Source organism: Ambystoma mexicanum, chromosome 12 (genome assembly GCF_040938575.1).
Source record: "Ambystoma mexicanum isolate Mex_15411 chromosome 12, UKY_AmexF1_1, whole genome shotgun sequence".
Lineage (NCBI taxonomy): Eukaryota > Metazoa > Chordata > Amphibia > Caudata > Ambystomatidae > Ambystoma > Ambystoma mexicanum.
This window is the reverse complement of record NC_090936.1, coordinates 930,838,077-930,850,950: the sequence shown is the minus strand read 5'-3', so window position 1 is coordinate 930,850,950 and position 12,874 is coordinate 930,838,077. Positions and strand designations below refer to the sequence as shown.

Sequence of the window (12,874 nt, the reverse complement as noted above, 5' to 3'; positions counted from 1 at the left end):
AAAAAAAGAGAAAAGGGGACCCTGCAGCGTCAGATCCGACCCGCGTTAGAGGGACAGAACTGACGTCACATGGTCAGGAGAGGAAGAAGATGTCCAAAAGGTAAATTGGGGAATGGTGGGGATGTATTGAGGGTCTGGGGGGTCAAAGTGTTGGCAGATTTGGCTGCAGAAAAATTGTATCCGCAGTGAAATGGACCACGGTCAATTCTGCTACGATGGATTCTGCCACGGCCAAATCACACTACTCACACACCTCAGAGAGACTAGAGGAAATATTTATGAAGACGACTTATGAACAGCCCTCTATAAATAACAGCACAATATAATTTGTTCACAGGGTCACTTGCTTCCCCCAGACCATTTGTATCTGCCCAGTCGTATGTGTTAGTATTTATTAAATAATAAAATACGATTCCTATTAATATGAAAAATATCAGTTTATTTGTTTTTATACAACACATTTCAGTAAAAGAATATACATGATCTATAAATGTTTTCTACAAGATTCTAAAATACTTTTCAGTTTAAGCACAATCGTACTGTACATCAACAATGTTTTTTGGTACCTAAATTCATCAACACTTTGTTTTTTACATAGAGTAAATTCTCAATAAGGATCTGTTGTTAGCTACCATCTCCTCTTCAGGAAGCACACGTGAGTCCATCCAATTTATGAATATCCGTGCTACCGTCACTCATTCCAAAAAAGATTGGGGTAAGATTCAGTTACATATGTGACCGAAGTACTACCTTCTCTGTTCTTGTACTCCCTGAATCCTTTCAGGTATTGGGCAGGAGTCTTGCCAAACTTTAAGATCAGGCCTTGCTTCAATTTTGCAAAGTCCTTTCTCTCAGTCTTGGACATTTCCACAATGGCACTGCAGCCAGAGTGGGGAAATCTACTGAGCAACCATGCAATCATATCAGCATTGTAAGGAAGGCATGGTATCAAACATTGAAGACAGACACACGTGATCACAGTTCAAGGGTGTTTATTGAACTTCAATGGGTTGGTAAAATGCCTATATAAACCTAAATCCAAGGATGGGAGCAAGCTACGACCATAAAATAATAATAACGCGGTCCTAGTGCAGTCTGTCAAAATAAAAGGGCCTATACTAATAAATCTATTGCCAATCCTTACTTCTAAATACAAAATGGTGTGGGATAACAATGTACGTAAAAGTGTTCAAGAAATGATATGTCAGGATAGTTGAGCCCTTCCCGACCTTTTCAGCAAGAGGCAAGGCGGCATGTATGGGCTTCACACACACTCTAGCGTCTTGGCCACAAGGTAACAGTTCAACACATAGGCAACAGGGCATTCTGCCCAAAGTCTCTTTCGCAATGACAGTCTCCTAATGCAGAGGGCCTGATGCATCAAACAAAACACAAAAGTTCCTTCCCTTTGCCAAGGTTTCACTTTCACAAGTTCAAGACTGGCCTCCCTCCTTCCGGCTCGGACCACAGATCCCCTTCGTCCGGGTTCAGACCCCTTTCTACAATGTTCATAGTTTTGTCTCCCTCGTTCAGGCTGAGGACCATGGATCCCCCTCATCCGAGCTCAGATCGCTTTTCTTCAAGATTCACAGTTTGGTCTCCCTCTTTCGGGCTCAGACCGTGGATCCCCCTCATCTGGGCTCTGATCCCTTTTGTGATACCAGAATCGAAGACTTTCGAATGTGCGATGGGTTTTGCTTAAACCGTCGCAGGACCACTTGGATTCACTTCACACAATTACACTTCACATGTATCTTCTGCTTTCTTTTCCTTTCGCCAAGATACTGTACAGAGACCTTCGATTGAGCACATTCACAGTGCCGATCCCCTCTGTCAACGGTATTGTATCTCTTCTTCTAATGTTCAAATATCCACCAGCAATTTAGCTTCATTTAAGTCTTTCATCACACGCATTTCACAATGTTTCTTCTTGCGCTCACTTTACAATGCTGCTGCTTGCAATCTTGACTTCAACAAAGACCAGTCTCCCCAACTCACTGGTTGTGTTGTTCTCTGTTACTTCTTTGTTCTTGGAGCCAAGGACGATACCACGGCATCTGCTGCTCCTACATACCTTGGTCAGTTCTGCAGGACAAACCTTGATATCTCCGACACACATTGCAGGATTCTTTAGCCTTGTTTCCTGGTCTTACATTTTCTGCTTTGAAGGTTTCTTGAAAGTAACAGCTTTCTGTAAACGAGGTCAAGGGTGTTGCCCCTCTCATGAACCTCTTGTGCCTGGCCATCTTTCTCCCCTCGTTCCACTGCCAACTCAAAACTTCTGTACCTTCATGTGATTTGCCTTGCTCAGAGTGTGCTCTCGTGCTCCACCGTTTATCCGTGTGGGGAAGTGTAATGGAAGTCAGGTGTGAGTGATTGTCGATAATTGCCTGAGTTTGTCGACCATACTATTGGGACATGTCATGTACACAGCTCGGTGTGATTCTGTTTTCTCCCAGAACGGGCTGTCCGTGAGAATGTATTCATGCAGGAAAAGGTGTGGGGCTGGATTGAGTTTCTAAATATCCGATCGGGTAAAATGGTATAAAGGTGTTACAGGGAAGAGAAGGATACCGTGTCTCACCATCCGGTGTCCCACTCCCATTCCCCGAGGACCCCTCACCCAGGTGATCCTCCCGCACTGGTCCACCCCCAGAAACTGGATCCAAAAGCGATGGCCGTGTCCTGGCCACCTGAATAACAAGTCCCCGGGGACTAGCAGGTGAGACACCTTCTGGTTTATCATAGCATCTACTACTTCTTGGACTTCACAAGCATACTCTAAAGCAGTCAGCCAGTCCATGATGTCATTCTTCTCATCATACACACTGAGCAGATATTTAGGAAATCTAGGGTGTGAGGATGAACCACAGCCATTTCCGGATCCCCTTGAGGAGCTATTGACAAGGTCCAACTGATGTTCCTAATCTTTTTGTATTTCCAACTTTCCCATCTCCAGCTTAGCCATGTTAAACTCAAGTTCCTTTTCACGAAGCCTAAGCTGTTGTCTTTTGGGACCTAACACAGCCTCAGCTTCAGAGGAAATAGAGGACACATGGGATTGGGCATTATCATTCTCATCCTCTCTCTATGATGGCAGCAACTGACACATCATGACTGTTGCTGGGAGCAGCTCCAACACCTTCTGCACTACCATAAGAGGGAAGAGGTACAATCCTATTTTCTTGCCAATCAATAATCTTTTGGATTAGCTCAGCTTTTGTGCCAGAGGCAGCGATACCTCTTTATGCACATAGCCTTCTTTATGTTTCTGATTTAGAAGCACTCAAAGTAATACAAGTGACTGATTCCATTTTATAAGTTAAGTGGTTTACAACTACTGGCTAACAAAAGTCACTGTGTTACTGTGTAAATGTAAACCAGTGCCAAACCGATGTACACCAATTTATTAGAATGGATTTCTGAACTCTGCTCTGGAGAACAGATGTTCAGGAGGCCACCCTAGTTTAGTGAAACAGGAACACTTCTGCAAAGTTAGCCAGGACAATTCAAGGTAGCTCAGAGAGCAGTCAAGGCCAAGTATCAGGAGTAGTGAGGGTGATCTGAGGTCTTGGATGAGCACACACAGTAGGATACAAGAACTACTCTTAGTAGTATATAAAAATATACAATTTATTAGGCCCAAACAAACACAAGTGAATAATGAAGAGCACAGTAATATTACCACTTAAACACACACTAAATAAAATATATATACAGTCACTTTTCGGTCAATGCGGCAACATGCAGATTCCCGCCAAAACCTGTAAGGCGGGAAAACACACAAACTTTATCACAATGGCCAACTCCAGAAATGGATATCCCTAACTTAAGAAGTCCATTCCTACAATGATTGGAGCACTGTGCTCAATGTTAAGTTGGTGCATAAAAGCGCTCGTCGATGAGTAAAGCTTACATGGGGCACACTTCAATGGGAAGGAAAAGCTATAAGAGGGCACAGGAGTGTGAGGAATTTGGTTCCAAGAGTCAGAAGCGGGCCTGCTATGGAGAACAAATCTGTCCCCAACTTTCAGATGACCATAGGAAGCAAGAGCCACCCAAGTCAAGGCAAGGACCACAAGGGATCCTTCATGCATAAAAACAGTATGGATGAACCAAGGGCCACCGGTAAGTGGAATGATTATTCACCTTCCTTAGCTCACTCCGGGCTCAAACTTGGCAGGTTTGAAGACGTTGCTTGGACAACCAAAACCCCTGCTTGGTTACATTTCAAAGTGCACAGGCACTGCAGCTGCGGATGCTGGTCTGATTTACATCAGGAGCTGGACCTCGTGTCATGAATGCAGGACAAAGAAATCACTGATGCAGCTGGTCTCAGGAAACATGAAGGAAGGCGGGAAAGTCATCAGCAGCGACCACCACTGTCCCAAAGTGATGCAGGAGAACCCAAGTCTCGCGGGCTAACGCATGCTTCTCTTTCGCAGCCCAAAGCAGTAGGCACAACAAGATTTGGCAAGAAGGTGCTTTGCAGTGCGAACCATGGTTCTCCCAAAGCTTGAGCGAAGCTCGATGTAGGGCCCAGGGACACTTCCAAGAAGGTTTGTTTGCAGGCCACCAAGGATGTTTCCCAGTACTGACACTCTCAAAGGACAAGTCAGTTTCCGCAGAACAATGAGCAAAAGCCCAGTGGATTGCAGCAAAAAGGCAGGACAGGATGCTGAAACAAAAGCATGTTGGGGGTTCACAAATATAGGAGGTAAAACAGCAGTAAGTGAAGTGTTACCTAACAGCTACCATGCCTGTGAGACACATTGGAGGGTAGACAAGGAAACATTGTGGTGATGTTTTAGCACTACAGCACTATTGCCAGCAATTATGCTGTACATTGAACATTAACTCCATGTGCCTGCCCTATCTCTTGTAAAAAAAAGTGAATAATGGAGAAATGTATGCAAAAGGAAAGATCAGTGTTCAAATGAATAAATCTGGTTGAACCAGCTCTCCTCCTCATGTTCAAACTCACGGAGTAAAGCTGTCCCTGTAGGCAGGATAACACACTCCGGCTCAGCTTCAAACATAAATACAGTTCTGCAATGTGGATTGAGGCCAGTCTGCGCTTCCACGTTTAAGTCTCTTTTCCTCGACTTCCAAAAATAATGTTTCAACCGAAAAGTTCACAAAGGTCCCCTCTGTCGGGTTCAGACCTTTCAACACACAGTTCTCGTAGGTCCCTGTCTTCCGGGCTCAGACCTCACATGATAAAGTTCAACACAACTTGCAAGGGGAGACTCCTTTCCCCAAGTTTACTGCACTTCAGGTCTCCCTCTGTCGGCATCGGACCACTTTCGGATCTCGAAGGCTTTTGAATTTGCGTGACTTACTTTTCAGACCACTGCAGGACCACTTTGACTCAAAATGTATAGTTCAACTTTTACTTTCCCCTTTCTAGGAGTTAAACTTTTCCATATCACTTTTGCTGTATATTTGCTTTTTCACTTCAAACAATTTACCTTTCACAGAGATTTTCGAGTGGGCTACTTCCTTTTGCCAGACCATTCCGTTACTTAAGATCGCTAAACTCGCAGCCGCCTTTTACTTCAAAGTTCATTCACAGGTCTGCCTTTCCTCGTGTCTCATTCGCACGCGTGCAGCCTTCAGTTGTGGTAAAATGTTGCTATCTCAAACTTTAACACACACCAGTCTTTCAGGTTGCTTGCCAATTCACCGTCTTTGTGTGTTTCTTCTTTGCCTTACGATTTCCAATTCACAAGTCAAGGTTAGTACCACAGGCTTGGCCTCGCATCCCCAACTCTTCACCTGGGAGGGTCAATGGCGTCCTTGAAACACAATGTAGTTTTCACTTGCGGGTGCTGGCCTTCTCCACGTGTCTCTCGTGGCCTGTCGGAGACAACAACCACTAGTAGGGAACTCTGGGATTTCCCGACCCGCTGCTCTCGCCCCTTGGTCCGTCACTCTTGCTTCAATAGGTTTGCCTCCATCCCAGAAGCCCTACTCGTGCTCGTGTTTCGCCTCGCTCATAGTGTGTCTTTGGGTTCTGCCTTTTATTCGTGTGAGGAGAGATAATTGGTATCAGGTGCATGCACTTAGAATTAAGTGCCTGACTTTGCCTGACCCGATTAGCGGAACATGGCCATTACAATGCGTGAAAGTTAATGTTGTTACTCTCGGTCACCCTTTTCCTCGGCCCAGTGTTTGTGTAAAAAGGGGGGAGGGGGGGAGTTGGGACCTCGGAGCATCCTAAAATAAAGGATGGGTTGAATAAACAAAATAGGGGGGAATACTACATCTCGCCATCGGCTGTCTCACACCCACTCCCCGAAGACCCCTCACCCAGGTGATCCTGCGGCACTGGTCTGGTCCTAGGGTCTGGATCCAAAGGCGATGGCCGTGCCCTGGCCACCTGAGAGAGAGAGATCCCCGGGGATCAGCGGGTGAGACACCCTCTGGTTTCTAACAGTGCACATGCAACCATGTGCAGCACCAGGGCTGGCATCAGGGCCAGGGTGCAACATCAGCCCCCCATAGGCCCACCTGTCACGGCAGCTCGGGTGAATACATCAAGGGCTACTCTGAGATGGAGTGGAGGGTGAAGGCGCCCAATTGAAAGGAAATGCGCCCGCTCGCATGCTGGTGCTGGGCATTCCATCATAGCAGCAGGACACATGATATTACAATAGGATGCTGATGCCAGACCAGCAAGGGGCAGCTTCCAAAGTCACCCCCTGACACCAGGGTGGGAGGGAGGAAAAATCAATGTTACATCACCCTCGGTGGCATCACCGCCATGGCCGGCCCTGTGCAGCACCCATGTGTGCTGAGTAATGCCAAGTGCCATAGCAGAGTCCCCCCAACCCCCAGGTCACCCCATGGAACGCCCATCTTGGCAGCACGAGGGGCAAAGATCACCTAACAATGGGGAGTACACCCTCAGCAGCCACTACACCCACCTCTCTGGGGTCATGGGCAATGGCCTGCAAACTATCATGCACTATGCACCACATGTGTGGGATGTCCCTCCACCATGTAGCATGTGTGATTAGCAAGCCAACGTACCGGTATGCATTGTGAGTGAATGCATGTCACTGTTCACCCAAAAGGGTTACAGCCATCAGGAGTAGGTTGAAGGGCCATAAACCTCCCATGGCCAGGCCTCCAGGTCCACACCATCGGCCACCAACCCAGCACTGGCCAGCAACGGGAAGGGCAGGCAAAGAGGATGGCAAGCAACACCAGGGTCCAGCTGCACCACACCTGCCAGTGCAAGTACTGCACCCATTGCCATGATGGGGTCATGGCCACTGGGACTGCATCCCTGGCACCTGTGACTGCCCACCAACAGCCGGCCAATGTGGATGTGGCGGGTTAACCAGCTGCTGGCAGGTGTGTGGGAGGCACAGTAAATCCCACTGCCCAACAGGCCCATGAGAGTTACTCGACACCTGAGTGGCGCAGCCAGCATCATGGACAGGAGTCAGAGGATGACTCAGTCATCAGGTTCTAGGGGTCACCATGCTTCAGTCCCAGCCCTCTACCCATTCCCCAAGCACACATTATGAGGAAATTGTGAGGAGGTTGTATGTGATGGAGGAGCTCCAGGTGCGCCTGAAGACGCTCGCAGATGCACAGGTCCTCCGGGATTCTTCTGTACAGGCTGCCACCCACAGGATTGTCAGAGCCATGGACCATAACCAACGTCAGGAGGCTGCAACGTCTGCTGCCCTGGCCGTCTATGGTGAGAGAGTGCGGGCGCTCACAGAATGCATCTCAGCCTTTACCAAGGCCATGCAGGCCAACATGCAGCTGACCGTGCAGCACATCTGGGGCACAGGGTCTGAGCAATCCAGCTCCATCACCCGCACAGAGGGTTCGCTGGCCAGCACGCCTAGGTCCCGATCGGCGTACGTGCTAGCCGCAGAGGTGCTGAGGAACACCAGTGAGGGTAAGAGGCCACAAAATTGACCGGACATTTGCTGTTAGGCACAAGGGTGTGTTGGGGATGCTGTTGTAGGGAGGGTAGGAGGGCATGATGGGGATGGTGTTATGGGAATGGGGAGGGTGTGTTAGGGATGTTAATGTTAATGTTAAAGGACATTTGTACTGCGCACTATCACCACCGAATTGGTCCCCTGGGTGTTGTGAGGGTGAGAGAAGGCGGAAGGGTGTGTTGGGTGTAGGTAGGGCGGAAGGGTATAATGCGGATGAGGTTGTGCGAAGGGGGAGGGTGGGATAGGGGTGGTTTTGTGGGAAGGGGGAGGGTGTGTTGGGGCTGGTGTGTGGGGAGGAGAGAAGGCGGCAGGGTGTGATGAGGATGGTGTTCTGGGGAGGGGGTGGATGTGTTGGGAATGGTGTTGTGGAGAGGGGGAGGGGAGTGAGACAGATGTGTTGGGTGTCTGATCATGTTCACATGAAACATTAGTTCACCTGAAGCAATGCCAGGACATTCCATGTTGTGTACATGTGTTTAATCCTTAATGTGACAATATACACAGTGGAACATAGCATGTTGAAAGAAATCTGCCAGGAAGAAATTGTCCACAAGTTCCCGATGAACCATTCATCCAGCTCTGACCTCATCCCGGCCACTGCATGCATATGCCCCAGTGACAGGCAGCGTGTCCGCCTCTTCAGGGGTGTCGACATCAGGGGGTAGGGACGCATTCTTCCTGAGGCAATTGTTGTGTAGCATGGCACAGGCAGGTACAATTTCCCCAAACCTTTCTGGCCTATACATCAATGTCCCTCCAGTTCGGTCCAGGTAGCGGAAACAAGCCTTCAGGAGGCTGAAGTTCCGCTCAATGCAGAGGATTGGTCTGTACGTGGGACTCATTGTAGGCCACCACCTGTGCCATCTGTGGATGCTGCTTCCGCGACAGGCAGGGTGCCTGCCTCTTCAGGGGGTGGCATGACCACATCAGGGGTTAGGGGGACATTCTTACTGAGACACATGTTGTGCAGCATGGCACAGGCAGGCACACTTTCCCCAGCTTTTTCTGGCCTATACATCAATGTCCCTCCAGTTCGGTCCAGGCAGTGGAAACAAGCCTTCAGGAGGCTGAAGGTCCACTCAATGCAGGGGATTGGTCTGTACCTGGGACTCATTGTAGGCCACCTACTGTGGCATCTGTGGATCCCGCATGGGTGTCATGCGCCATGGTAGCTGCGGGATCCAGAGTCACCTACTAGGACACAGGTCAGAGGCATCAGTCACAGGGCATGGTGGATGTGCTGCCATTTTACTACAGCATTTTGATGGACATTCTGTGCATGCATTCCAATTGTTGTTGCGCTATACAGTGTTACTAACGACAGGAAAAATAACTAAAACATATTTAGTGAAATAAAAATATCAATTTTTTTTATTGAATAACTTAAATAACAAATTGTTGAATTGGATTTTAAGGTATTATGACATAGAAAACTATTATTCTTTTAATTTACATTTTGCAAATGTAATATAATTTTTCGCCAGTGGGTGTAACTCTTTCTATGACATTTTCCAAGGTATTCCAACCAGGAAACACTGACACCATTTTGGGAATCAAGTTTTTACGCGATCAGACGGGTCGGCCTTCTTCAGAGTTCCTGTTTTCTTTGGATTTCGGATTTTTTCTTGTTTTTTTTTCTTATATTTTCCAGATTTCTTCAATTTTGGGTTCCTGGATTAGGATTGAAACTGGTTCTTCGATTCCTGGCATAAATTCCAACACAATGGACTTCAGTTTGCCCGTTGGATTTTTTCCCTCATCATGGGAATTTTTCAACTTTTTGGGGGGTTTTCTTCCTGAATTGTTTCGTGGATGTTGATATTTTTTTTTTTTTTGGCACACTGGATTTCTAGATTCCGATTGGATTTTTTCGCTCATCATGGGATTTTTTAAAAAATTTGTTATGGTTTTTATTATGACTTGGTTCGTTGGTGTGGATTTTGGGTTATTTTTACCTTTGTTCGTGATTTTCCTAAGGATTTCATTGGATTCGCATTTTAATGGCCATTTCAGCGTTTGGGACACATTTCGGTACGTCTATTTTACTTTTTCTAATATTTTGAATTATATGCAATGCTTTGTAAGTATGCCATTTCCTCTATTTGGCCGTATTTCTGAATACATTCTTTTAAACGCATTTGTGAGTTTCTATATTTCTTCCTCTGAACTCCTGTCTTTTCTCTTGCTATTGACTGAGCGATTTGCATTTCTTTGAATGATTGTTCCCTTTTCAAATGCTTCAAAAAACTCCATAATGTTGGATTATTAGTCTTTAATGTATGTTTTATTCTGGTATGCCATTCTTCAAAACTGTTATTCGTTTTGGCTGTTTCATCGGTACTTGCTTTGTAACAATTCCATAACTGTTTGGGGAAACATGCTCTTCTTCTGTTGTGTCGAAATAATCTAGTTTTGGCTCAAAACACTGCTAATTTGCCTTGAAAAATGATCAGTTTGTGTGAGTTTTTCATGGTATTCTTCCAGAGTTTTCTGGCACGAATGCTAATGCAAATAAAAGTTTGATGATGAACTGAAATTAATTGTCCTCCGAGTAACATATTTGCAAATCACTACTTTGGATTTTTCTCCATCTTGACTGTGTTAAGGGGAAAAAACACCCTTGAGTTTTGGTTTCGGAAAGTTATCAGTTATTGCCTTAATTTGTTGAATTTCAAAGTCCAAAAGTACAATTTCAGGTTGTTTTGGAGAAATCACTTCTTTAACGTAACCATATAATTCTCTGTAAGCCTCATATGTTTAAGATGGCATCAAGGCGAATAATATAGGAAATAAACTGTCATTTATTTGGACGTGAACAGCGTAAAATTGGGAGAACGGTTTGGGACACACTTTAAATGTTCCATCCACTTGCCATCGTGCTGCATATCTCACATAATCTACTCTTTTTTTTGTGCAAAAAATCAAAAGTCTCTGTTAATTTTTTTAATGGTCATATAATATAATGTATCCTTTTTATCTGTTATCATTAACTCATTTGGTATTTTCACCTCTGCGTAGCTTAGTGGTGGCAGGGAAAAATATCTTTACGTTGGACATTTGGCCACCTACATGAAATGGGATTTCTTGACATACAGACTTTTTTTACAGATCCACTGGGCTCATCATCTTCTGCATCAACGGGTGCTTTCATCTCTGCCAATTTATTTTTAATTTCCACCTTCGTCCCATCCGGCATATGATTGTGCTCTCCTTCATTAATTACCTTTTCACCCGCTGTTATTGCTCTTCCACAACAAGTGTCTATGTAATAGCACAAACATTTCCAATACACACTTTCATCCCTTTCTCTTTCCTTATTTAGCACATATCCTTTTAAAATTAATTGTTTTTCCCCTTTTGGGAAACTACAAACTCAAGTGATCTGTCTGTCATATTGTATCCTAAACAAAAAACAAAAAACTACATCTTAATTCAAAATCCATCTCTAAACATGGTTTCAACCCATTTCTTTAACCATCGTTTTAAGACATGTTCACTTATTTGCGTTTAATAACACGCAAAATTTCTCACCTTTTTCTTGAAACTTCTAACACGCAAGGGTGTTTTGTTTTCTCAGTTTACTCGGTTAAATCTGTTCACCCCCCGTCTCTTACTTCCAAACAACCGTTTTAGAACACTTGCATCGTTTTAGATCTCGACTTCCGCATGCAGGCCCTTTTCTCATGCACTTCATTGGGGTTTCGTTATATACATCTGTCGTCGTTTGTATTTCGATATATGGACATTTTACAATAGAGTCAATGCATTTAGTCATTTGAGTTTTCGTTATTAGATTTTCATTCACAATACTTGCATGGGGGATCATTCAGTATTCGCATTGTTCTGTTAGACCAAGGCCTGCGCTCACAGCCAGCAGTTAACGCTTACAGGGTCTGTGATTGTCATGGCCAGGTTTCTGTTTAGGGCCTGTGCATTGCACTCCTGCATGTGCCCTGCTGGTAGTATTTTTTGTACCTCAGCAGGTTTCTATTGTCTGTGTCCATTCTGTGATAGCGTCATCTACTTGAGTAAATGGCATCACTACTGCCAGTGTTACTGTACTTTGGTGCTGTGTTTCCCTGTGTGGTTCAATGAGTATGGATGTATAATGTTGCATTGTGGTACCTGTAGTCATGTGTGTGTGTTTCAAGTCTGCAGGGGCAGAGACAAAGTGCATTTTCTATGTGATACAACATTGTCCATCATGTCCTTGTCCTGTGGTTTGTAGGCTGTCATTAGTGCGGTGAGAGGGCAGGTCCTGCATGTACAGGGCCCTGACAGGGCATGCAGTTTTCTGTTGTGACTATGCACCCCTCCCCCTTCACATTGCTGTACTGTAGTGCTGCACAAATGAATTGTGTGATGGCAATGGTACTCACCCACTATCCATGTTTGTTGGCCTCTGTGCCTCTCCATGTATGCAGGCAGTGTACTGTTGCGCTGGACAATGGCATTGTGGGTGGAACCAGGGAAGCGGGCACAGCAGTGTGTGATGTAGAGGTCAGGAACGCAGGTGACCTGGAAGTTAACGGAGTGAAAATGCTTCCTGTTGCAGTATACCTGTTCATGTGACTGTGGGTGTAGTTCAGGGCAGCAATGACATTTGGCATTTGTGCAACTGCATTAAACTGTACCTTCATGGCCTTCCGCTGTGCCGGGGTGGCGGGCATGGAGATATACTGGGACATATGGTGCAGGAGGGCTTCCAGCACCTGTACAAACACCTTCGAAATGTGGGCTGTGCAATGCCATGCAGCATGGCCACGGAGTGCTGGAAGGTGCCAGTTCCCAGGAATTGCAAAACAGACACCAGCTTCAGCAGCGGGGGGACAGGTGTCCTGATTTGTATCATGCTCCCTAGGTCTTCTTGGATTACGGTGTGCAGCTCACCTATCGACTCCCTGTTC

At 45.8% G+C, this 12,874-nt stretch overlaps 1 protein-coding gene across 1 annotated transcript in view; it reads right to left on the bottom strand.

Annotated features, from left to right (window-relative positions):
- Positions 1-12,874, bottom strand: part of LOC138514686 (cilia- and flagella-associated protein 54-like) — a 655,241-nt gene that overhangs the window by 390,879 nt on the left and 251,488 nt on the right. The window lies entirely within an intron of this gene.